Source organism: Somniosus microcephalus, chromosome 5 (assembly GCF_052327205.1).
Source record: "Somniosus microcephalus isolate GS21.2 chromosome 5, FLI_Smic_1.0, whole genome shotgun sequence".
Lineage (NCBI taxonomy): Eukaryota > Metazoa > Chordata > Chondrichthyes > Squaliformes > Somniosidae > Somniosus > Somniosus microcephalus.
This window is the reverse complement of record NC_140991.1, coordinates 129183792-129211148: the sequence shown is the minus strand read 5'-3', so window position 1 is coordinate 129211148 and position 27357 is coordinate 129183792.

Here is a 27357-nt window from a genome sequence, read left to right as displayed (position 1 = left end):
CTACATGTAACCCCACCTGACGTAGGGTCATCCAGACTCGCGTCGTCGTTGGCTTGTTCTCTCTACACAGATGCGGCCGGACCTGCTGTGGTTTCCAGCAAAGAAAATGTTTTTTGTCTGTTTTTTGTTTTTCATACAGACCCCAGCATCTGCAACATTTTACCCCTTGTGACCCCACCTCATTGTTCTTTGATGTAATGTTTTCCTGACTGACCTGTTTGGACACCATTCACACCTTTGATTGCTGTGATTATCTCTCTGCCGAGGTGTGATAAATGGCAGTTAGAAAGATTACCTGTAATCATCTGGCATTATTCTCTGACTATATAATTTGTGTCTATAGGCATCTCTCCACTTCACCTGACGAAGGAGCAACGCTCCGAAAGCTTGTGATTTCAAATAAAACTGTTGGACTATAACTTGGTGTTGTGTGACTTCTTACATTTGTCCACCCCAGTCCAACACCGGCATCTCCACACCATCAATATCATTGTGAATAATTACTATCATATTAAACTCCTTGACTAACACATTGATAGTTTTCTAATTACACTATTTGATGGAATCCTGTAGACTTTTGGCTAAATAAATCAAAGATAATAAGACTGTGGACACAGCGGTGTTGAGTCTTGGTTAAAAATATTACATAGATTTTTATTTCATGGTTTGTGATGTAATTATGTTTTCATGTGCCCGCCAATTTGTTTCTTTAACATGGTGTGTGTCCTGTCATGCTCACAAATGTTTTAATCTCACACTTATACTTGACAAGGTAGAAAGCATGATAAAAACACTTTATATTGTTATACCAGATCTAGTCTTCATTTTTAAAATCAGTTCAATCATAGAGGCACTCGACCAATATTCTGAACACTACAAATGGCCTAACATGGAATGCTATATTTGAAGTGGGGTAAACACATAATACAGACATGTTCGACAGGCAGTTAATATCTACACCAGGGTCCTAACATACAGGAAATGTTTTACATCCATCACTAATTTTAACATACTTTTTTTCTACTGATTTCTGTTGATAATTAACATGTTTTGATTAAAGTGAGTGCAGGTGATGTAACTTGGATGGTGACACTGAACTTGGACAAGTTACTGAGTTCATACATTAGCCAGATGGTTTGAGACAATCTGGATTAACATCGATGGGTGGCACCAAAAACCCAATGTGCTGCAGCAGTTCTTGTCAGTTAAAATGTTGGTTAAAGCTCCTCACTCTACCAGACTCAGGAATTCCTTCGTGCTGGTTTCCTTGGTGATGTTGTCAGCACTATCTCATTAGCAATACACGTGATGTTATGTCACTGGCAATGATTTGCTTCTATTTGTTTCAGAGTGTACAAAGTCCAGAGTTGCAAATGGCTTGTAAAAGCCATATTCATAAGAGATTAGCTGTGAAATCAACAGGTACCCATGGGACCCCACACCCTTCCCTATCAGTGTCAGCTGTGGCTCAGTAGGTAGCACTCTCTAGGTGGGAGGGGCTAGGAGTGAGCCAGGTGTTACTGGTTGCCTGATTGCAGCTGGGAGATGGAGGGAGTTTTGTAAAAAGTTGGTGGTGGGTTTTGGGGTTTGGTTTTCAGGTTTTAGGGCCTTTTTGGCCCAGAAAAACAGCCAGATGGCTGCGGAGGGGTCCGGAGTGCCGGGCCCCTCAGAGGACAATGTTCCCGAGAGGAATTTAATTAGGGAAGAAACTGTGGTGGGAAAGGGGAAAAAAAGGCCCAAAGATTTGGTCCGGGACCTCAGGAGATTTGGTAAAGAAAACACGGTGGTGGTGCAGTGTGAAGATAAGAAGATTCGAGCTTGGGATATTATCCAAGCGGTTCATGAGGACTGTGGCGAGGGAAGCTGCTTTGCCTGCCAACCTAAGCCAAATGTGGGATTCGAGGTGACGGTCAGTGGTCGTGAGGAGGTGGAAAGACTGTTACTCAGGCTGAAAGTTGGTGAGAAATTCTTGGAGGTGACTCTGCTATATTCAGAGTAGGTGGTGGTTTCATTTTTAAACTTGCCAGTTTACATCGAGGACGAAGTGCTAAGCAAGAAGTTGGAGTCGTGGGACATTAAAATCTGTTCTGCAATAAAAAGGAGGTACTATCCGGGAACATGGGTAGCAGATGGAACCCGGTATGTAAAGGTGCGGTTCCTAGAGGGGGTGAGGTCATTGCCGTACAGTATGAAGTTCAAGACACTGGAAGGAGTGCAGTACTTTCATGTGCTGCATGATAACCAAGTAAAAGTGTGTTATTATTGTCTTGGACATGACCATCTCGTAAGAAACTGTCCAGACCTGTATTGTTACAATTGCAGTGAGTCAGGTCACATTGCTCGGAGCTGCAAGGCGGAGAGCTGTGGGGTGTGTCCCAAAGGCCCCACCCGCTGTGAGTGTGTGGCAGAAGGGAGCGATATGGGTGATGAGGAGATGGGAGAAGGAGCAGGAGATGAGAGTGGAATGGCCGGAGGAGCGGTGCAGTCGGAGGACACAGCCGGTAAAATGAAGGAGAAAGGAGCACAGGAAGAGGCAGAGGATGACAGAGTGGAGAACGGGATGGAGATGGTGGAAAACACGCCGAGTGCTGTGGAGGTGAACAAAGACAGCAGCGGGCAGCGAGGGTCAAGTGCAGACTCGAGCCTTAGTGCGGTTCGGCTCCCCCTGGGGAGTCTGGTGTCTGCGGGGGGAGAGGTGGCGGGAACGGGCTGTGTGGTGGATGTGGGTGCTCCGGGGAGAGGCAGGGAGTCGGATATCTTGGTGAGCGGGAGGGGGCAGGACGGGGAGAGGGTGCAAGAGGCAGGAGCCTTAAAGGGACAGCAGGATGAAATCGGTGAGATAGCGACGTTAGAAGGGAACAATTTAGGTGCGCCGTTGTCCCATGGAGAGAGGGAACAGGGTGCAAGGGTCAGAGGTGGAGATGTGGTCGAAGGGAGCGGCACAGTGCGATAGCAGGAAGACTCTCTATGGGAGATGAAGTATCTGACGGGGAGCAGGATTATGTATCTGACGGGGAGCAGGCACAGGGGGTTGCAGAAGAGCTTGAGTGTGAGGAATTAGAGGGGGACAGAGACATGGAAGTCAGGGGTGGGGTGGCATCATGTGGAAAGGGAAAGGTTAGTGAGGGGCAGAAGGAGGGAGAAAGGGCAGCTCCTGGGGGCCCAAGCTTAATGCAAGGAAGCGGCTGAAACAGCAGGGAGGGGTCAAGCAGGAGGTGAAAAAGAGCCGGAGGCTGCAGGAAAAAGCAACAGCTGCCCGAAAAGTTGAGAAGGAGCATGAGAGGAGGGAAGAGCCAGAGATTAAATGATGGGGAGATTATCAGGCATACTTCCCTTCTTTGGAGCCATGATTACATTGGTCTCGATTAATGTGAACGGACTGAGGGGTGAGAAGAAATTGCAGCAGTTGTTGCAGGGTTTTAAAGGTTCGGACTTATTGTGTCTGCAAGAAACCTTTTGGGATGAGGATATTCTAGAAAGAGTTGTTTGGGAGGAGAGGTGTTTGCAAGTTGTGCAAACAATAACTGTAGAGGGGTGGCTGTTTTGGTGAGTCCGTCCATAAAAGAGAAACATAGAAACATAGAAGGTAGGAGCAGGAGTAGGCCATTCGGCCCCTCGAGCCTGCTCCGCCATTCAATGCGATCATGGCTGATCATCCAAATTCAGTACCCGGTCCCTGCTTTCTCCCCATTCCCCTTGATCCCTTTAGCCTTAAGATATATATCCAACTCCTTCTTGAATATATTTAATGTATTGGCCTCTACTGCCTTCTGTGGTAGAGAATTCCACAGGTTCACCACTCTCTGAGTGAAGAAATTCCTCCTCATTTCTGTCCTAAATGGCCTATCCCTTATCCTTAGACTGTGACCCCTGGTTCTGGACTCCCCGACCATCGGGAACATCCTTCCTGCATCTAGTCTGTACAGTCCTGTCAGAATTTTATAAGTTTCAATGAGAATGTTGCCTTGGTGGACAAGGACACTGAGGGGAGATTTTTACGGCTAAGGGTAAAACTGGTGGGATTTAATTGCGATCTCTTTAATATCTATGCACAGAACGACCATTGCAAGCGTCGCGAGTTTTTTCGGGGGTTATTCACTGAAACGGCAGAGGTGGAAAATCCTTTTATAGTGGGGGATTTTAATGTTTTTTTATCTCGGATGGACATTTCAGCCCAGGTGACCTTTAAGGATGATAACTCCAGAGGGATGATTGTAAAAATTATGGCAAATTTAAATTTGAGAGACTTATGGAGGGACCGGAACCGCATAAAAAGGGAGTTCTCCAGAGCAGGTTGGGTGGGTGATGTTTTAAAACAGCCGAATAGATTTTGTGTTAATGCGGGAAGGGTTAAGTTCGGAGGTGATGGAAATTTATTATAAAAAAGTATTTTTTAGTGATCACTCGGCTTTGGTTCTTAGAATTAGGAACAGCAGAGTTAAGATCAGTTCAGGGGTGTGGATTTTAAACAATCAATACCTGAAAGAAATTGCTTATAAAGAAGGGTTTATAAATATAATAAAGAATGCTCGGAAGGAACCTTTGTTCTTGAAAGAAAGAAGAGTTTGTGGGACAATTTCAAATATGAGGTAAAAGTTTTTTCGGTACGTTATGGGAAAAAGAGGGCGGCAGCTAACCGGCATCGAGAAGAGAATATAAACAAAAGGTTTATGGATGTCTGTAAAGCAGTTGATGGAGGGAATAAGGGAGCTGAGACTAAGTTCCGGGTGTTAAAAGAAGAGTGGGAATTATTGCAAGCTGAAAAATGCAAGGGGGCCATTCTCCGTGCAAAGGCTAGAGATGCATTGGAGGGCGAAAGATGCACTAACTATTTTCTAGAGCAAGAGAAGCTGCGACAGAGATTATTGTTAATTGAAGAGTTGAAGGTTGGGGAGAAGATCATTCATGAAAGTGGGGTGATTTTAGAGGCGGCTAGCAGCTTTTATCAAGAGTTATATACAAAAGAAGACATTTCCAAATTGGCGACGGAGAAGGTTACTGCTTTTATTGAAGAGGGTTTAAAGGAGGATGAGAGAAGCATGTGTGACAAAGAAGTAGGATTAGCGGAAATAAAAGTAGCAATAAGTGGAATGAAGGTGGGGGGGGAAAGCCCAGGGTCCGATGGACTAAGTGCAGAATTTTATAAAGAATTTTTCGAGATTTTATGTCCATTGCTCTTAGGAGTTTTTAAGGAAATTAAAATTGAGGGAAGCCTGGCCCCATCTATGAGGAGAGGTAGCATAAGCTTAGCTTATAAAAATAATAAAGGGGATAGATGGGATCTGAAGAATTGGAGGCCCATCACATTATTAAATGTGGATTATAAGATCTTGGCGAGGGTTATGGCAAATCGTTTGAAGGAGCTGTTACCGGAGATAGTTTGGCAGCGCCCCAGAAATAGTCGCGGCCGCCTGCCGGAAATTGACTTTGCGCACCCCAGAGGGAAGCGCGGCGCTACTCGAGGCGCCCCGCATCCCTCTTGGGGCGCTGCAACTCAATATCGCTGCGCAACGTGCCGCAGCGTGGCACGCTGCGGTACTGCAGGCCTTCCTCCCCTTCTTAAAGGGGAGGGGCCTGCTGGAGCGCAATCAAAGATCGCGAGTGCCAGCAAAAGAGCCCGGCACCGAGGAGAAGTGCCGGGCTCTTGGAACACAGCTGGCACTCTGCGGGGGGGGGGGGGGGCTCAGGAGGCCGGGGACGGCCGCGCGGAGAGGTGCTGGCAGGCGGCAAGCAAAAAAAATGGCCGCCCTGCACTTCAGCGCCTCTACCACCGCAGGTAGGCCCCCCTGAACTGGTCGCAAATAGCGACCGGCGTTAAAGCAGGGGGCGCAACTAAATTTCGCGATTGGGGCGGTAGCAGGGTGCTCCGCACACCGATGACGTCATCGGTGGCGGTGCAGCGCTAACGGCTAGTGCCGCCATTAGCGTACCGCTAAATTTAGCGGGAGGCGTGGCCAGTGGCGTCCAACCCACTAAGTGCCCTCTTAAGGCACTAACGGGTGGCGCAGCCCACTGAATTTCTAGGCCATAGGCCGGGACATTGCAGACTTTGTGGTCTCAATCCGAGATGCGATAGAGCTCATGGAAGAGAGTGGGAGGGAGGCTTATGTATTAAAGATAGATCAAGAGAAAGCCATTGATAGGGTCTCTCATGAGTTTTTATTGAAGGTTTTGGAAGCATTTGGTTTCAAGGAAAATTTCATTTAGTGGATAAGGATTTTTTTATTCAAACATATTTAGCTGCGTTAAATGTAATGGTTTTTTATCCCAAGTATTTTCCGATACAGAGATCAGTGAGACAGGGTTGTCCCCTGTCTCCATTGTTGTACACATTGGTAGCAGAACCATTAGGTTACATGATGCGAAAGAAACAAGGTGTAGTTGGGATTGTGGTCCCCAGTTCTGGGCTGGTGTCGGTGATACACCAATATGCAGATGACACAACCTTAACATTGAGAAATGGGGAGTCAGTGAGGAAAGCTATGGATGTAGTGGAGGAATATTGTAGAGCTTCAGGAGCCAGAGTGAATTCTAGTAAGTCCCAATGCCTGGTTGCAGGGAGGGGTAGGGGGGAATGGTTGGGGGAATGTCCCTTTAAGGTGGTGGAGGTTTTGGAAGTTCTGGGGGTGCATATGGGGTGCAAGAAAGACAGGGATGAAGTGGATCGATTAAATTGGGAACCGAAGGTTATGAAAATTAAAAAGATTTTGGGAAGATGGGAAAGAAGGTGGTTGAAAGTGCAAGAAAGAGCAACAGTGGTGTCTGCTCTCCTGCTATCTAAGCTATGGTACTTATTGACGGTGGAGGATATTCCTGAGTGGGTGGAAAAGTCCATCCGAGAGGCTTGTGTGAGGTTTTTATGGGAAGGGAAACCAGCTTTGGTGGCTTACAATACCATCATTGGATGGAGAAATCAGGGAGGACTGAATTTTCCAGATATTGATTTGAAGAAGAAATCCTTTAGAATCAAATGGGTGAAGAGATTTCTTCAGAAGTCAAATACAAGTTTTTGGAAGGGTTGCTTTGAGCATTTTTTAAAATGAAGTGGCATAGGAGGGAGGGGATATTGTATATGGAATACAATAATATGTTTTTGAAATCGATTAAACTTCTCCCTAGGTTTTATAAGGGGGTTGTAGCGACTTGGGCCCAATTTTTAAAGAGTGTGCAGTTTATGCCCAAGGGGGCTGAGGAATTTTTAGAACAGCCCTTATTTTTGAACAGGTGGGTCAACATCGAAGGAGAGGTTTTATTTAATCAAGCTTTTATAAAAGCTGGGATTATATCTGTGAAAGATGTATTATACGAGGTCATTCCAGGTTATTTGCCGGAAGCGATAGTGAGGGACATGGTGTGGGAGGAGGATCAGGAGGTAGAAGGAAAAGCAATAGGAATCATGTATGAGAAGATTGTGAGGGCAATGCCACAGGATTGGATGGAAGAAATAAATGCGGAAATCTCCAAAGGAAGTAAAATGCGTCCTGCTTTTCCAAGCTTTGTACTGGAGAAAGGGGGAGAGTTGGTCCAATTTGACAACTGTAATACTCGAGATTTCTATGAGGTATTCAGAGAATGGAGATTCAAGACACCTGCTGGTCAGGAGTTTTGGCAGAGTATATACCCACAGCTGGACTTCAACAGGATTTGGAAGAGAGTGTGGGCGAATTTTAAATGCCCAGAATGGATTGAACTGGAATTCAAATTGGCTCATAACCAGATTTTTACCATGATGGTCTTGTGCAAGATTGGACGAGTGGAGGCGGCAACTTGCCCAATGTGTGGGACACGGGATGAGACTCTGTCCCATTTACTGGTGTTATGTCCGCAGTTAAATGACTTTAAGTACTATGTTCGACAGTTGTGTGAAGCTTTTTTGCTGGGTGGGGACCGAAGAGCGAAAATGGGAATCCCGTGGGACTCAATTTTGAGATGGGGATTGCAGGAGAGTCTGCCCGAGTCTAGCGGAGCGGCAATTAATTTAATGTTCAGTTTGGCTAGATTCGTGATTGTGCAAAGAAGGAATGCTCTGTTTTTTAAGGGGAGGAGAATCAATCTAAAAGAGTATTTTAAATATAAGCTAAAAGATCATTATAAGGCTCTGTGGATGTTTTATTCAGAAAGGAATTTAAGGACAGTATTTTACAACCAATTTTTAAAGTACAATCGATTAATATATGTTACAGGTGACAAATTAAACTTCAGGTTTTGATGTTAAAATGTGGTGGCGGAATGGCTGTGCAGAGTGGTGGAATTGATTTGTATCATACAATGTAATGATCATGATGTTGTAAATGTTCTTAATGTTCAATAAAGTATAATTTAAAAAAAAGTAGGTAGCACAGTCCCACGCCAGGGACATAAATCTAGGCTGACACTGCAGTGCTGAGGGAGTGCCGTACTGTCAGAAGTGCCGTCTTCTGGATGAGACATTAAATCAAGGCCCCGTCTGCTCTCTCAGTTGGACGTAAAAGATCCCATTGTACTATTTCAAAGAAGAGATGGGGAGTTATCCCCGATGTCCTGGCCAATATTTATCCCTCATTCAACATAACAAAAACAGATTATCTGGTCATTATCACATGGGAGCTTGTTGTGCGCAAATTGGCTGCCGCATTTCCTACATTATAACAGTGACTACACTCCAAAAGTACTTTATTGGCTGTAAAGTGCTTTGAGACGTCAGGTGGTCGTGAAAGGCACTACATAAATGCAAGTCTTTCTTTTTCAATTATTAAATTTGGATGCAGTGATGGGCGCATTGGATAAAACAAAAGTTGTTTATCCAGATACAGGTTATCAGTATGACCACACAACATGGCATATTCGAATTAGTTCCCACTTTACATTCAGCTGAGCAAGACAATAAATATTTCTGCATCTTAACTTACTGGTTGGCAAACTTCTTGTGACAGAGCTAGATATCCACTGAGCCTAGTCACAGCCCACTGTTACCACCTGGTCACAGGTAGAGAATAATGACGGTAGAGGGAGAGAAGAGAGTGCAGATCGCAACATCACCAACAGTGCATATCTAATTGTCTTCTTAGCCCCACAGTGGGATTACATGACCACCCCTTTGCCTGTTTACCCTGCTAAAAGACTATTTAGCAACAAATTCCCCAGTATTTCTTGTTTGGTGCAAAGCTATTAGAAGTGTAATTGTCTCTTTGGCGTTGTCTAGGATTGTCCTGGAACCTCCAGGAATTAAAGTATAATCTGCTGGTCACTGCTGCAAGCAACCCAGGAGAAAGATCATAGGGACATTTTAAAAAATGGGCCTAGAAATTAGATATGGCCACGAAATGGGCAGTGTTAAGGCCCAATGATGTTAAGCTGCGCCAAGTCAAAATGGTCTGGATAGCACGCAAAATTCGTGCTCAGTCCTCATTAACATGATTGCAGTCTTGATCTCCGCACTAAAACCACCGCTCAGTGGCTTACTGCTCAGCAGGTGGGCCAATATCGGTCCAGTTTAATTCCCAGTCATGTTTGGCACAGGCTTTATTCAGTACTTAAAGGGGAGGTGCATTGATGCTGCAGCACCTCATTGTCAATCCACTTACAACTTCAGCTGGAAGAAGACGGCAGTGGAAACACATGGCGGAGCCTCAGCACAGGGAGAGAGCCCGCAGATTCTCCAACACATCTCTTGAGGCACTGGTCATGACTGTGGAGAGGAGGCGGGCTGTCCTCTTCCCATGCACTGGCAGGAAGCCCTTGCCACACACCTCTCAAAGGCACTGGCAGGAGATAGCCGTCTATGTGACGGCCAGCATAGAGGTCCCAAGATCGGCCATCCAGTGCCGAAAGAAGTTTAATGACCTCACACGGCAGGTCAAGGTGAGTGAAGGCTTCAGCAAATGCCATATCCCACCATCTGCACCACAAGCCTCACACACTGCTCAATGCACCACACCCCCAGCACTCACCTACCAACAATCTTTACCTATCACCACTTAGATTTCACAATCATAGCTTCACAACCTTACCACTGCTGCAACACTCATACCCACATCTCACGCCTTGCACACACCGACAGCCATTCAACCATAGCAAGTAAATCACCCAAACACATTGCACCACACTCACTGGCACACTTCTCTTTCTCTTGCAGGCCAAGGTGGCGCATAATCAGAGAGAGCAGCGACAGACAGGCGGGGGGCAAGCTGCCATGCAGGACCTGGAGGAGAGACTGCTGGAGATCATTGAGCGGCAGATAATGGAGGCCGTGGCAACTGGCGAGGTTGAAGCCGTTAGGGACGACAGCAGTATTCTCATTCCTAATCCTCCTTCTCACACCCTACTTCCCTCTCATCCCACAATCACTTCTCACTTACAAACTGCTGATGCTGTATGCATGCATATCTTGCTTCCCCCCACCTCCCCTCACCATAACCCGACTCTTGTGCCTTTCTGCTTTCAGCTAATCAAGACCAAGCACCTGAGCAGCCTGTCCCTGAGGCGATGCAGGAGAATGAGGAGAAGAAGAAGAAGACACAGCATCACAGCATCTGTCACTCACAGACACCAGCTCAGAAACTGGCACTGCGCGTACTTTAGAGGCCAGTGTAGACACGGGATCTTCACAGGGTGAGGCACTGGGCACAAGTGGTCTGCAGCAAGGCCAGGGGAAAGGGTAGCTCGGGGGCCAGCTCCCCGGAGGACGAGTTTGTGCACAAGTTTTGCTGCACAGGACTCAGATGAGGACCTCGATGAGGCGGCCTTCAGAAGAAGGGTGATGGGCACTGCCACTCCACCATTGCCCTTGCCGCTGCCTGTCAGCCAGCCAGCCCAGACTGCTGCTGCCCATGCCGAGGTGGTATAGTCTACAGCCGAGCTTTCTAGGGTCAAAACTGCTCAAGGTCATCCTACAAGGCCATCTGAAGTTTCCCCCATGGAAACTCAGCAGCCTTCCACCAGCCATGCTGCAGCCACTGGGGAGCACTTCGTAGGAGCACTAGATCAGGAAAGAGCACCCAAACGACAGGCACTAAGGGATTGCACAAGGGTGATTAATTCATATTGTAAGTATAAATATATATCAATTGATATTGAATAAATGTATTAATTTTGTTTGGAATATTTTTTGGTGGCTCTCATTTCAGCTTTGTGCCCAGGAGGATGCTATGATATTCCATGACAGAGGAATGATATGATGGGGATGTGGTGAGCAATGGGATCTGGGGTTTCATTCATTGGAATCAGAGTCTGCTGAGGCGTTCACGGACAGCCCATCCAGAAGGGGGATTGGCTGCTTGCCTCCTCCCTTCCTCCTCATTCTCTTCCTCTTCCTTTTCCTCTTGCTCACCTTCCTCTTCCACCTCCTGTCCCTCATCCTCCTCCTCCTCTCCCTTGTCCTCCTCCTGAGGTGGTCCTGCAATCCCTGCTGGCAAGGGCTGCACCCTCATGATGGCCCAGTTGTGAAGCATGCAGCAGACCACCAGGAAATGGGACACCCGCTCCAGCGTGTACTGGAGGGCTTCTCACCAGTGGTCAAGGCAGTGGAACCGTTGCTTCAGTAGCCCGATGGTCTGCTCGATGATGTTCATGGCGGAAGCATAGCTCTCATTATATGAGTGCTGGGCTTGAGTGGTGGGGTTGCGGTGGGGAGTCACAATCCAGATGCAGAGCGGATAGCCCTTGTCTCTGAGCAGCCACCCTCGAGTTTGATGTGGTGGCTGGAAGATTGCTGCCACACCGGACTGACACAGGGTGAAGGCATCATGGCTGCTGCCAGAATAGTGGGCAGCATCTCAACCTGAGATGTGAACTCTGTTTTTCACTCCACGGATGTTGTGTAACCTGCTGAGTATTCACAGCAAGTCTTCTCAAACGCCTTAATTTATCATCTGAGCCTTTGCAAGCATCCAGCAGCATTCCCTACACACTTAAAAAACTTTTCACATCTATTGCAGCAAGCCACCACTTAAATAAAATCAAAAAAACTCAGTCCAAAACCTTACATTCAAACTTGCCTAACGGTGTGTGTGTCCCTTTAAGAGGTGCAGACATCGTCACTGTCAGCCTGCGGCGTGCTTAGAACCCAGCGCTGAATGGGATCGAAGTTCACGTTGGTGACATTAAGTTGGCGTTGCTCGCCGACTGATGTCACCATGCCGCCATTTTTTCTTTCAGGGCGTTACCAGTTACCGGCAGTGCAAAGGGGGACACGAATATGGCGGCTGCCGCAGGACCCACCACCAGCTGGCGAAAGAGTGGAATCACAGAATCACAGAAACCCCACAGTGCAGATAGAGGCCATTTCGGCCCATCGAGCCTGCACTGACAAATATCCCACCCGATCCCCGTAACCCCTACACCAACACATGTCCCACCCTATCCCTGTAACCCCACGTATTTAATCCCCCTAACACTAAGGGTCAATTTATCATAGCCAATCAACCTAACCCGCACATCCGCTATTTTATCGCCATTTCATGGTGCTACGGAGTGGCAATAAGTAGATCAGTTTCTAGCCCTTAATTCCTTATGTACCAGGACTAAAACTAGTCAAAAAATGATTCATTTTTTTTCACAGCAGTTACACTTAGAAATGATACCTGCAGTACAACAACAACATAAAACAAGTTTGTAACACTACTGAATTGCCTCATTTAACCCTTTTGTGGTTAATGCCCAGTCGTAGATCTGGTCTTATTCCTGCTGCAGTGTTTTTTTCCCTCTGGGTCTTCTTATGCCTTTACACTCGTGGAATTAGGTCTTCTATACATTCCAATAACAATTACTGAGGCCAACATGTTAGTGGGAAGGCACCTAATTAGCATGGGGCAGACAAGTGCAAGCTCCACTACAGGTGCATTTCCAGTGTGCATCTACCCCATGTGACCAGCAATGTTGGTGGCTGCCCACCTTGTTGGGGGTCACGCTGTTACCTCTCTCCCCTCCCCATGCCAATCTCCCCTCAGCTCCCTGGATAAAGGGGATGATTTTGATTTAAAAAAATAAGCTTGCATTTCTTTGGGGATCCAGGCCATTTCCCTGGCCTGGACCCCACCCACGGGGCCCACATCCTCCTACTTATGGGCATATCAGCCTCCACAGATACGTTGGGTCCTGACTGAGCCATTGGAGCAGGAACTCCCGGCATTGGGAGTCCGCACCCCGGCCTCCACACCCCCAATGACATTTGGCTTGTAAGGGGCAGGTAGAGGTTCTGCCCTTTACAAGATAAGTCAGAAATTCCTGGAAATGGCAGAGTCCCAGCACCACTGAATCTCTTCCATTTTCCAAGGGCTCTTCCATTTTCGCACTGGAGTTACAGCAGAAGACAGTCGAAACCTTCAAGTAACTTCAGCTCCCTGAATTTCAATTGCAATTGTAAACATGACTGATAAACAAAACCAGTGAATATTATTTTATTGTCAATATTCTCCAAATGATGAAAAAATATAGCCCAGGTCAAAGCACAAATTCAAATTGTGCCAATTTTACAGAGATCAGTTGTATTTCTTCTGCTTTTACTCTATTTTTAGTTTTCTACTTTCTACCCAAGACATGCACAATTCCCTGGCTAAGTGGGAGGGGCGGACCTCTTCATTGCAGACTTTGCTAATACCATTCTTGAATTAACTGTTATGAGGTTCACATGAGCAATCCAGGAAACCTGTCCAGTAAATTTACTACCCTCACCCACACACATAGGAGATCATTTCAAATTGCTGCACAAACTCTCTCTGGCTACGTAGTCAATGTTAAGGAGTCAGTTGCATGGTGAATCAGTAACACAAACACAACTCATAGTAGTCTAGTCATAGAGTATCAACGAGCGCACTTAGAAATGTATTTACTGTGAAATGACCTTTTAACTGTGTTGTTTAAGTAAGTTTCTACACAAAATGATTATGCTTTGGGGCATATTGACTCAAATGGCAGTTTTTCCAACAAATATGTAAGCAATGCTGTGCAGTAATGAGAAAAAAATTGAGCTCATTATTTTACTCCTGCTTATAGTTGTCACGATCATTAAAAAAAAATAACAGTTGCAAAGGGCTATGATTAACTTTACTACCCTTTGTTCTGCCTAGTTTTATTGATTTATAAAAAATATTGTTTACAAAGCTAATAAGATTATCAGGCTTGGGTGCGTTACATTTGCTGACAGTGTGAGGGAGCTGAAGCACAATGAAATAACTAAAGTTGTGCAGCACGTGTTGGTTTACGAGGATATCTATTGATGCTAATTGAACTCCCTATGGTAGATGTTCTGATGATTAATGCTCAGTTAATAGGTGTAAAGTGGGCATAACTGATTAGAAAAATGGGTGCACATCCATTATGCCAGATTTCTGCCCGCTTATCACAATTTTACTATCCAGTTTTATACTGGTGTTATCAGCATTGCCAACCCCACTGCATCATAAATCAGGAGACAAACTCTTAAAAATCATGAGATTTGGTATAGAAATCATGAGTTGCTATTTTTTTAAAAATATAAATCAATATAGATTGACAGTTGGTTTATAAACCTCATTAGTGGCTTTATTTAATCTCTAACAGGTCACAGCTCTTTACAAAAACTATATTACTGCATCTGAAAATGCTTTACAAAAACCTTTTTATAAATCCTACCGATTATCACCACATTGCTATGTTTGGGTACTCCTCTTGAGTTTCGGGCGGGTGTTTTTTCAGTATCAGGTAAGGGCAAAATTATTGTATTCTAAACAAAAACTAAGGGCTGGATTTTGATACTGGAGGCGTGTAGGAGGCGGGACTACAACTTTTGGGGTTGTAGTCCCGCCTCCATCGAGTTGTGGCCAACCCACGTGACTTTCACTTGATTGACCTTGTTAAGCCCACTCAGCGGGCTCAGCAGGCCAATTAAGGGCCACCCAGCTACAAGTGACGTCACAGATTGACATTTCATCTGTCAAGACCTTTTGACAGATGAAATATCAGCGTTTGACAGCTCTTTGAAGCTGTCAAACACTGATAATCTGTACACGAAGTTAATTCCTTCCTCTCAGGCTGATTTAGAGATCTCTCCAGAACAGAAAGCAGAGGCTGCAACTTTTGACAGCTCGCGGCCATTCTGCTTTCTGTGCTGGTGAGATGAGGGACTCCCGAGACCTGAAGGAAGGAAAGCTGTGAAGGTAAGTAAAGGTAAGTAAAACTTCTTTAAACATTTTACACACACCAAACACACTTACCTCTTCACTCATGCACCCATCACTCACCTGAACACCAGGCATCTCGAACCCTCCAAGCCCTTCAGCCCGACGGTCCGCCTTGCTAACTTGGCGTGGTTTGGAGCTGTTGGGAATCCCACACTTCAGGAATAAAAATAGGGATTAGGCTAAAAACTGCCTGTTAACTACCTGTTAACAGGCAGTTAATTGGCACTAATCCACTTCCCGCCTCGGGGAGGCAGCTCCCAGTACAGGTTGGGTATCCGCCTCCTTTGAAACTGGCATGGAGGCGGGATGGGGGCGGGATGGGTTTGTGCCCCCCGATTTTGAGATTTTAACCCCCCACACGCCTCCAATCCCACCTCCACGGCCCAATGAACATCCTGCCCTAAGATTTTGTAATGCCTGGTTTTTCAAAGACTCAGCGAAGCGTGTAACAGTGCTAATGATATTGATGTGGAGTCTGATGGTGGCTGATATTTGGGCTCAGGCCGTTGTGGGCTCAGTACACAAGCCTGTCTCTGGAGTGACAGCCACAGTCTTGCTCCACAGCTCACTGTCTGCCCTACAGGCTGTTTCCCATTTCCATCACAGCACCAACATCTGCCTGTGCTGCCTTCAATAAATGAAATAATATGTAAGATGCCAAAGCCTTTCCACCATCTACAAGGCACAAGTAAGGAGTGTGATGGAATACTCTCCACTTGCCTGGATGAGTGCAGCTCCAACAACACTCAAGAAGCTCGACACCATCCAGGACAAAGCAGCCCGCTTGATTGGCACGCCATCCACTACCTTAAACATTCACTCCCTCCACCACCGATGTACCATGGCTGCAGTGTGTACCATCTACAAGATGCACTGCAGCAACTCGCCAAGGCTTCTTCGGCAGCACCTCCCAAACTCGCGACCTCTTCCACCTAGAAGGAAAAGGGCAGCAGGCGCATGGGAACACCACCACCTCCAAGTTCCCCTCCAAGTCACACACCATCCTGACTTAGAAGTATATCACCTTCATCGTCGCTGGGTCAAAACCCTGGAACTCCCTCCCTAACAGAACTGTGGAGTACCTTCACCACACAGACTGCAGCAGTTCAAGAAGGCGGTTCACCACCACCTTCTCAAGGGCAATTAGGGATGGGCAGTAAATGCTGGCCTTGCCAGCTGTGATGAAATATATGCCTTCATCAGCCTATGTGTTTTACCTGTGTGTTTCACCTGCTTGTATTGTGTGAACCGCCCCCTTTTGTTCCGATTGTGTGTATTGGCTACGCCCCTGTCTTTTGCCATATAAAGGTCTCAGGAGCTGGATGAGTCATTCCTACCAGACGCCCGATGTGGGAAGACCTGTAATGCTGCTATGTTCTTAGTGATTAAAAGCCTTAGTTGAATTCTTTAAATTCCTTGTCTTTGAGTTATTGAAGGCACATCAATTTTATTCACTAAAACACCAGGATGGATCGACTCCTGAAACCAGAGCGCTTGGATCTGGACCCCCATGCCTCAGACGCAGCCACACAGTTCGGACACTGGTTCCAATGCTTCGAATTTTTCATTGCAAACTCATCCACTGCCATAGCCGCAGCCGAAACCGCTACCGGAGACATGAAACTGGGAATCCTGCGAAACTGGGTGAGCCATCGGGTCTCCCCCCTCATCCAAGATGCCACCAACTACGAGGAGGCCTGCGCCATCCTGAAGGCCCACTACGCGCGGCCAATAAACGTGGTGTACGCCAGGCATCTTCTGACTACTCGCACGCAGCGGCATGGTGAGTCACTAGAGGACTTTATACTAAACCTAAAAGTACTGGGCAGAGACTGTAACTGTAAGGCCGTGTCTGCCATCGTGTACACGGTGGAGCTGATTCGAGACTCCCTTATTGTGGGCCTCAGTTCAAATTATATTCGGCAGAAACTGTTTGAAAAGGAGGGACTGGACTTAAAACAGGCTATAGATATAGCGCGATCGCTGGATATGGCCCAGAGGAACTCTGAATCCTGTTCCCCTGGCCACGCGGCCCACTCCGCCTCGTGCGCGCCGTGGGGGCCACCATCTTGGAAGCCATCTTCACCTCCCAGGTCTCAGGCCAACCCAGCACCATCGGAGCCCCAGGCTCCACCCAGGAGCCCCACTACTGCCGCAATGCATCGGGGCCCGAAATGCTACTTCTGCGGCCAGGACAAACACTCCAGGCATCTGTGCCCAGCGAAGGGCACCACCTGTTTTAAATGCGGGAAGAAAGGACATTTCAGCAAAGTCTGCAGAGGGAACCCCGCCTCCAACTCCACCACCGCCGCGTGCGCGCCGTGGGAGCGGCCATCTTGGAAGCCATCTTGTCCACCCTCATGGAGTCCACCATCTTGCCCTGACTACACGGACCTCCAGGACCCACTGGTGGCCTCGATCACAGTGGATCAGTCCAGGCCGCATCCGTTGTCTAAATCGATGATGGACATAGAGGTAAACGGGAACAAGGTTAAATGCTTGATTGACTGCGGGAGCACCGAAAGCTTTATTCATCCTAGCCTGGTAAAACGACTTTCACTAACGATAGTCCCCACACAGGGCAAAATCGCCATGGCCGATAAGACTCATACCTCAAAAATTACAGGTTTCTGCGCGGTTATGTTGTCAGTAAAAGGCAATGATTACAGAGATTTTAAACTGTTGATAATGCCAGATCTCTGTGTGAGCGTGATCTTGGGTCTGGACTTCCAGTGCCACCACCAAAGTATCATGCTTACCTACGGTGGGTCCCAGCCGCCCCTCACAGTGTGCGGTCTGGCTACCCTGAAGGTCAAGCCGCCCTCTCTGTTCGCCAACCTCGCACCCAACTGTCGACCCATAGCGACCAAGAGTAGGCGGTACAGCTGGGAGGACAGACGGTTCATTGCGTCGGAAGTAGAAAGACTCAAGCGGGAAGGTATCATCGAATGCAGTACCAGCCCGTGGCGCGCCCAGGTAGTAATAGAACCTAAGGCAAGGCCCTCTGTTTTGTGTTACAGAATGATGGAAAAGATGGAAATAGCGCTATTCGGGATAACCACACTAATCGCACTGGTCCTGATACGAGTGAGCGAGGGACGCAGAGGAGACCGCGAATTGGCTTATGTATACGGGTGCTCGGGGGGGAGAGCCTCCCACAGTCACGACCGGAGGCGGGACACCAAGGGTAGAGGGGACCGAGGAGTACTTCCATGAGGGAAGGTGGCCAGGGTGGTTGGGGTCCAATTCGACCAAGTATTCTAGCCAGCCCGTGGTCACGTATGGGGAAGCATCCGTCCACTGCCCTAGGAGAACCATGAACGCCTCCCGGGTTGAAGTGACAGAGGGGAAGAGAGTTTGTTTACATTGTGAGGGGAAGATCCCGCTGGGAAGGTGGTGGTGGCTCAGGAAGCTGAGCGAGGATATGGGGAACCCGGATGCTGACTGGGAGCGACTGGATAACAGCACCTACCGGACTGTAACGGGAAAGGGAGGGGGAGTGAGTGTGTGTTGGGACAAGTGGTGGAAGTCTGAGGAAGGCATGTATGTGTGCATGTGGGGCTCGAGTAGGGTCTGCCCGGAGGGCCTGTCTATAGCCTTTTTGAGACACTGGTTGGACGAGGGGAGCGGCGTCAGGTGGAACATCTCTGGAGCCGCCTGTGTCACCCCAAAAATCCCTATCAGCATGAACGCCACTCACCTGACAGCACGACCAAGACAACCCATACCTACCGCACCGACAGCTCCAATAGCAGTTGACAGATGTCCACCCACCACCCAGGGCCCAGGGAATGGTCTAGTTCTAGTCCCCACCGACAAACTACTCTACCAGGGGATACACTACGCGGTGGCTTCAGTGATCCTAAATCTAACAGAAGTCCACTTACCAAAGTGGTGCCCGAAAGAGACCGAACGGTTGTACCAGACCCTCCTCCGGGAGATGTTCAGGCAGTTCTACGAATTGGACCTGGGACACACCGGGGGCGAAACAGCATACGAAGCGGAAGCAGCACAGGAAGCAGATACAGTGTACATAGGCAGGCAAAAAAGGGGTTTGATAAACGATGGGTTCACCGTTTTTAACACAGGGACCTCCATGATCAATAGCATGGATAATGCCCAATTGGCCATGCAAATCCGGGGGTTAAAGAACCAGCTCAGGAAGATACTGGGGGATGAGAATAGGGTAGTAGGGGAGGAGTTACATGAGGACCAGGCAATGACCATCCATTTAAAGGAGGTCATTGCCGAATTGGAAAAGCATGCCAGGGTGATCAATGAGTTGATCAGGGAAGATAGGAATGCGTCAGGACAGGCTGCCCAAAATGAGGTTTGTGTCCTATATGGGGCCTGGCTGCTGGGAGAGGGGCGGAGCAATTTAGAGGACCTGAAACAAGGCCTCGTCCCCTCCTGGATCAGCAATAAGCACCTGGAGGCACTCCACCCGTTCAACCACTCATTGAGCCCATGTCAGCTCCGTTTGGCCTCAGAGACGTACCCTGTTCCTGTAGATTGCGGGAAGTCGAACCACACCATCATGGGGATAATAGTGAGGATACCTGTACTGGGGGAGGCAGCCGTGCCTGCGCACTTGTACAGGGTAGAGAACATTGGAGTTATCCACGGAGGGGTACATGTCCGGTTCCACACGGTCCCCCCCATGTCATAAGGTGGGAGCACTCCATAACAGGGACAGACCTTTCTGGGTGCCGAAGCAAGGGGTCACATATAGTCTTGTGTCCCCAGCACTTGAACAGTTTTGCTAGACCCCAGTGTGGGTTCAAGGCTGCCAACTCCGCACCTATAAATTGCACCATGGAGGTGATGGCCGTGGACCATGTACCACCCCAGGTGGCATATGTAGGGGGTGGAACCTATTGTGTTACCACCAGCGTGAAGCACTACCGGTACGGACAGAACGTGTCATGTCCGGTCAGTGACAGCAGTTTCTGCTTCAAGCCACAGGCTGAGGTTCAAGTGGCCCAGGAACAAATTACTCCGATCCCGGACTCCTCCACGGTTCACCTCACTATAAAACACAACACCTCTAACTTGCAGGATTATGCTGCACATTTTGGATACCCTATTCCCTTCCTGCCTGAACACTTAACCACATTATTGAAAGCAGTTGCATTATCACAGAAACATTTTTATACCTTACTACAAAAAACGATAGAGTTGGGGGCAGAGATCGAGGAAATTGCGGCTAGACCATGGTGGGACATAGGGCTCGACGTAGAGACCACCCCCTGGGAACGCATCGCATCTCATGCCCTGGTGATCGGTCAGCTAGTAGTAATGTTTTATTTAATATTCATCACCTGTAAGATGAGAAGAGCAAACCGTCAGGCCCGCTATGTACACGCGATGGAGGGATTAGGGGCCAAATAGGACTGTGACGCAAAGCAGAGAAAAGTCGTATATGGAGCAGTGTATAATGGAAATAATGTGTGGAGTGATTTGGTGTATTGGGAAATGTTATTTGGATATTGTGTGTGTACCCTAGATATGTACATTTGTAATTAGAGTGTTAACAAAATGTCCGTTTACTTTGTAAGGAAACCAGGATCCTTGCTCCCTCGCTTGGTGACACTCTATATTGGAGAGTGTCAAACGGGGGCCTGTAAGGGTCACAAGGATCCCAAGGACACAGCAGGGTCCCAGAAAGCTGCGGATTGCCCGAGCTAAGAAGGGGGCATTTCCCCAGAAACCTGTTTAAACTGTGTGATTTTGAAATGTGTGTGCGTGGTAATTTCTAGTTTAAGCTGAGGGGAAGGTGGGGGTCTCCCAGTTGGGGAGAGGCCATACGAGGACCTCTACCCAGAGTTGGAAGGGGTCCCCGGACCCCAGAAAGGAGGAATTTTTGGATCCCATGAAAAACATTTTCTTTAAAAAGGCAACACATCATTCTCAACCGACAGAACATTCCAGAAGGAAGGGTGAACTGGGGGCCATTAGCATCTAAAGGCCCTGGTCACCCCAACCCAAAACACCAGATGCAACACCTCTACAGGGCAAGAGCTCAACCCAAAACAAACCTCACAAAGAGGGAACAGACTGGTCAGAGCCAGGAGCTTCCAAAGCCAAACAAGACAAAGGAAAAGGATTAACGGACAATCTAGTCTACACTTCGCACCTACTCACACTTTGAGCACCGGACCGGACACAAGGGGACAGCCATCACCGGACCATTATTGGTATCTAAAGACAAAGGACTCTCAAGCCCAGATACAGTATAACTGGGGTGAGAATCTCACAGACAGCATGTGCGTGTGGAGGCCGAGTCGAAGGAACGCCCGACGAGAAGGAAGGAAGAAGAAGCCCGCGGACCATGGAGGCATCGGAACCAGAGACCGGAGAGCGAGGGGGGAGAAAAGCGCGCTGTTCCGGACCGAAAGCGTTTTCAAAACCGTACGAAAGGGGACTGTGAGTATGAGCTTTCCTCAATGAGGATCACCCTACTTAGTGATAGGAGGATGGGAGGCTTGTGGTAATAGGAATAGGGTTTAAGGTCATTTTAGTTCGGTTTCACCCTATGTTTTCCCTTCCCAGAATGATTGGTTAAGTTTAAAGTTCTATGTTTAAGGTGCTGTTTTAAGAACTTGTTCAGGTTTAAAGACATCAAGGAACTTTCAGTGGGAAGTGCTGTGTGGAGTTCGGTACTGAGATTATTGCCTTGCTTGTGTTTCACGTGTCCAAATAAAGTGAGTTGTATCTTTTATCCGGTGTCTGCTTCTGGTTACTGCAATTTGAATCTGTCACAAATGTCCAAGCTGTAATTCGCGTTGTAGAACAGTAGTGGGGGAAGTGGGATTCAAAACCTCACGCCAGTAATTTGGGGGATGAGCTGCAATTGGGAATGAGCAGTTAGATTAAGTGGGACAGGCTGAAACTCTGCCTGGGGTTGTATCTGGTATAAACAACCAAGAAGCACTTACTCAGAGAAATTCTCTGAGGACTGTGATTTGCTATAAACAGTCAAAAGCCCCAAACTCCTCAGGGACTGTACATCAGCCTGAGGTACCCAGGACTACCTGGGTGTAAGATAACCCCCCTTACAACAGAGCGGAGCAGGATGAGAGAGCAATAGGCTTTAGGTTTCCCCAGGATCCACGGTGTCATAGACTGCACCCACATTACCCTGCGTGCACCCCATCACCAGCCTGTCATCTTTCTCAATAGAAAGGGTTACCACTCCCTGAATGTGCAGCTTATTTAAACCACAGGCAGCACATCATGCAGCTCTGTGCCCAGTTTCTGCACCAGTCCTTTATGTTGTCTTTATTGCAACCAGGCCATTAGGTCACAGGCTGGCTACTTGGTGACAAGGGATATCCCTTCCAGACATGGCTCATCCATGACTCCTGTCAGGAACCCAGGCACAGATGCAGAGCATGCCTACAATGATAGCCATACCACCACCAGAAATCCCATTAAGCAGACCATTGGTGTATTCAACGAATACTTCCGCTGCCGGGACTGTTCAGGAGGAGCTCTGCAGTACACCCTGAGCATGTTTCCAGATTTGTGGTCATATGCTGTATGCTGCATAAATTTATTAAACTGAGGGACCAGCCCCTACCACCACCTGGGCAGCAAGAAGTGGAGGAGGTAGAAGAGAAAGAGCAGGTGCAGCATTGACCACCAGTTTCCTTAGCAGCAATTAGGAAAGCAAATGGTATGTTAGCCTTTACTGCAAAAGGATTCGAGTATGAGTAAAGTCATCTTACTGTAATTATATGGGGTCTTGGTGAGACACCTGGAGTATTGTGTACAGTTTTGGTCTCCTTACCTAAGGAAGAATATACTTGCCTTAGAGGGGGTGCAATGAAGGTTCACCAGACTGATTCCTGGGATGGGGGGATTGTCCTATGAGGAGTGCTTCCCTAGAATTTAGAAAAATAAGAGGTGATCTCATTGAAACATATAAAATTCTTACAGGGCTGGACAGGGTAGATGCTGGGGGACGTTTCCTCTAGCTGGGGAGTCTAGAACTAGGGGGTCACAGTCTCAGAATAAGGGGTCAGCCATTTAGGTCTGAGATGAGGAGAAATTTCTTCACTTAAAGGGTTGTGAATCTTTGGAATTCTCTACCCCAGAGGGCTGTGGAGGCTTAGTCGTTGAGTATATTCAAGACAGAGATCGATAGATTTTTGGATATTAAGGGAATCAAGGGATATGGGGATAGTGCAGGAAGGTGGAGTTGAGGAAGAAGATCAGCCATGATCTTACTGAATGGCAGAGCAGGCTCAAAGGGTCGAATAGCCGACTCCTGTTCCTATTTCCTATGTTCTTATCACGCTTGTGCAATCCCTTACTGCCCTATCTTGTGTGCTCAATAATACCTCTCCTAGTGCTCCTATGAGATTTCCCACCCCACCCAAACAGGCGCATACTGAATAAGCAGTGCAGGTAGCACTGGCTGAATGCCTGACCCATGATACAGACCTCCCAGCACCAATTTCACATGGTCCCTGTGCCCATTTTCAGGTGCAATTGAATTTCTAGGCCATTGTTCCTTCTCTGCCAGCTAATACCATGTTTGATTTAGTAGTCAGTTCTTAGTAGATACATTGGCCCAGAAATTCGGGTCTCCACGGGTGAGTACGCACGGGGTACTCACCCGTAGGCCCAACGGAAGTGCTGGTTTCATGCATGCACTGCGCATGCGCGGGAAACCGGAACTTCCGTTCCCTTAAATGAAGGGGTTCAGAGGTCGAACGCATGTGCCGGAGAGGCAGCGCGTGCGCATGTAACTTAAGTTTTTTTCCCAGGTTTCTCCGGGAGGGTAAGTCTCCAGGAGTTACACATGTAAAAATTAGGTGCAAGGCCTGCTTTTGACAAGGTAAGTGGTGAATTAATTAAAATTAAAACATTTTTTCCACAGGTTTATTATTTTTAAGTACTTTAAAGAAAGGTAAGTTTATTTTTAGTCTCGTTAGAAAATGTAATTAGTTTTTTTCAAAAATTTAAACTATTGTTTAAAATAGTTATTTTATGTAATTTATAGTTATTTTTAAAAATGTATTTGAAGTTTTAGTGATGTTTTGGGACTTATAGGGCTCAATTTTAACTCAGCCGTCAGGCGGGCTTTGAGGCGTGTGGAGGGTTAAAATTGCAAAACCTGGGGGTCGGGACCCCCCCCCAGCCTGGTTCCCAACACCTAGCCATTTTAACCCAGGCGTGTCTGATGGTCCCGAATCAGACCCGCCTGCAACAGGCGGGACTGGTCTTTAGGGCCCTTAAACAGCACTAATTGGCCTTTATAACCCCATTTTAACAGGCCCTTGCCTGTTTAACCCTTTTCCCACGTAAAACACGCCTGGTGGGGATCACGCCTGTGAAACCTGGCATGAGCACTATTGGCTTGCTGACTATCAGCTGCAGGTCAACCATTAAAGAGGAGATTTGATCAGTCATCATTTGCAGGTGGCAGGACTTTGTTGCCTCAGGCCTGGGGCAACTTTTACCAGGCTTAACCACACCTGTTGAAGGTTGGAGCCTCACACACTTCTCCAGTGTGACCTCTTGCGAAACCCCTCTCGCCACCCTCACTCAGCGCTTCCTCAACTGAGGCATCTACCAGAAGCATGGGAGGCCTTTTTTTCCTTCCCTTCTTGGCATTAGAGGACCTCCAGCACCAGGCGCGGCAGCAGCAGAACCAGGAACAACAGCAGCACCAGCAACAGCAGCAGCAGCAGGAGCGACAGGCTGCTGCTCACCCACCTGAGGCAGCATAGGCCAGAAGGGGCCAGCACATGGAAGCCCGTCAGCGCAGGAGATACCCCCCAAACAGGGTCTACAGACACAGGGTCAGCTACCTCAACATGACTGAGCAGCAGTGCCAAAGCCAGCTCCGACTATCGCGACAGGTAGTGACTGACATCTGCGCAATGATACAGCAAGACCTGCTGCCCAGAGGACCAAGTGCACACTCCTTGCCAGTGGCCATCAAAGTCACCACCGCACTCAACTTTTTGGCCTCAGGCTCATTCCAAGGATCATCAGCAGACATCAGCGGCATCTCCCAGTCGGCCGTACACACTTGCATCACGCAGGTAACCGATGCCCTCTTTGCCCTCGCGCACAATCACATCCATTTCACCAGGGATCACGCAAATGTGATGGCATGAGCGGTTGGATTAGCTCATCTGGCAGACTTTCCAAGGGTGCAGGGCACATTGCCTGCACACATGTGGCCCTTAGGGCACCCCATTGCAATCCAAGTATTTTTGTTCAGCTGGTGTGTGACCACAAGGAGATTTTGCATGTTTGTGCCAAGTACCCTGGCAGTTGCCATGACTCCTTCATATGCGCCAGTCTAGTGTGCCTCCACTATTCAGGCCGCCAGACCAACTTCACAGATGGCTACTTGGAGACAAGGGCTATCCCCTAAGGACTTGGCTAATGACACCATTGAGGAGCCCATCCAATGAAACTGAGGAGTGCTACAACTCCAGCCACATTTCCACCAGATCCATAATCGAGCAAACCATCGGCTTGCTGAAGATGCGCTTCAGATGCCTGGATAGATCAGGTGGAGCCCTGCAGTACTCAGCAGCCAGGGTCTCCAGAATCGTCGTGGTTTGCTGTGCACTCCACAACATGGCACAGCGTCGTGGCTTGCAGATTCCTGAGGACCAAGTGGCTCCTCACATACCCTCCTCAGATGATGATGATGATGAGGAGGAGGAGGGTGAAAACGAGCATTCTGCAGAGGCCCATCAACCAGCGGCAGCATTACGCGAGAACATTGCTGCCCAGGATGCAAGGAACGCCTTCATCCTGGCCAGATTTGCTTAGCCTAGTAAATCAAACTCTTTTGCCTCGCAGCTTCTTACCTGAGCATCGACAATGGCCAAACCCTGCAGATTCCGAGCTATTTGACCAGCATCCTGACAACTGCAAGTAATCCTGAGCCCTCAATGTGAAAGCCCCATTCGCGAAATGACACACGCCAGAACTGCAGCAGTTGCCATCAGAATTTTTATGCAAAACAAACAACTGATGGCATTTTTACAAAATACACAACATTTCACCCAAGTGACTACCCTTGTGACTATTTGTGCTTTATTTTCCTCTTACGCGTTCTCCTACGTAGTGGTTCCCCTGTAGCTTCAGCAGATGTGGAGGCCCCTTGCTCACTTTCCTGCTGCTCCTGTCTCGACACCTTTGGCGAGCGTCCTCTGGGGTGGCGAGCCTGTGAGGGCTCATCAGCAGACTGCTGCTCCTGTGGCTGTGCAGGAGTTGAGACGTCTATCTCAGTTGGGTGTGGACTCCGGCGGGGCTCTGACCGAGGGCTCTGCAGTGGCATGGAAGTGTGAGCGCTTGGAGAGGAGCCCCCACTTCCTTGAGGTCTGCCACCAACCTCCCTCTCATGGGTCAGGTCCCCCTCAGTGCCTGCAAGTGGCTTGAGAGCACTTTGCTACACATCAGGGGGGCCATGGGGACCCATATCTGCAATGGTGGTCCTACTCAGAAGGACTTCCATGAAGGTCTGGTTTCTCTGTTCAATAGATGCCCATCGCTCCTCAAGAGATGTCATGCTATTCTGAACACTCACCATGTTTTCCATACCCTGGCGACTAACATCCTCCATGGCCGTAGCCCTCCTCTCCTCTACCGTTGCCCTCCTCTCCTCTACCATAGCCATCCTCTCCTCTATGGTAACCAGCCTTACCATGGAGGCAGCAATCATTTCCACGTAGGTAGCCATCCTTTCCATGTTGATGCGTTCATGCGCCACTGACTCCACAAAGGCTCTGCTCATGTTCGCTATGCACTCCTCCATTCGCTCCACACTCGCAGCGACCCTGGAGACAAAACCTGCCAAAGACTCCTGCATCTGTGCATGGAGATCCATCACCTCTGATCTTACGGATGGACCCAGAGGCAAAGGGTCGACATGCAGCTGAGTCGAGCTGGCAGAGTCCTGCGCCCTCCGACGAGGACTCTCCACTGCTGTCCCTGTCTCCACAATCTGCTGATGCTCACTTGTGAGCTGTAATACACCAGGTGACAACTCTACTCTATGTCCCAAAGGTCCCACCGAGGTGTGAGTGTCTGTGCTGGTGCTGGGTGCGCTTATTTCTGCTGACGCTGCGCCCTCAGAGGTTGCAGATTCCTCTGAGGAGTCTGACATCTCAGGCTCTTCCTCCTGCACACTGGGGACGGGGGCTCTCGATGGTCCTGTGGGGGAGTCAAGGAAAAAGTTAGAGAT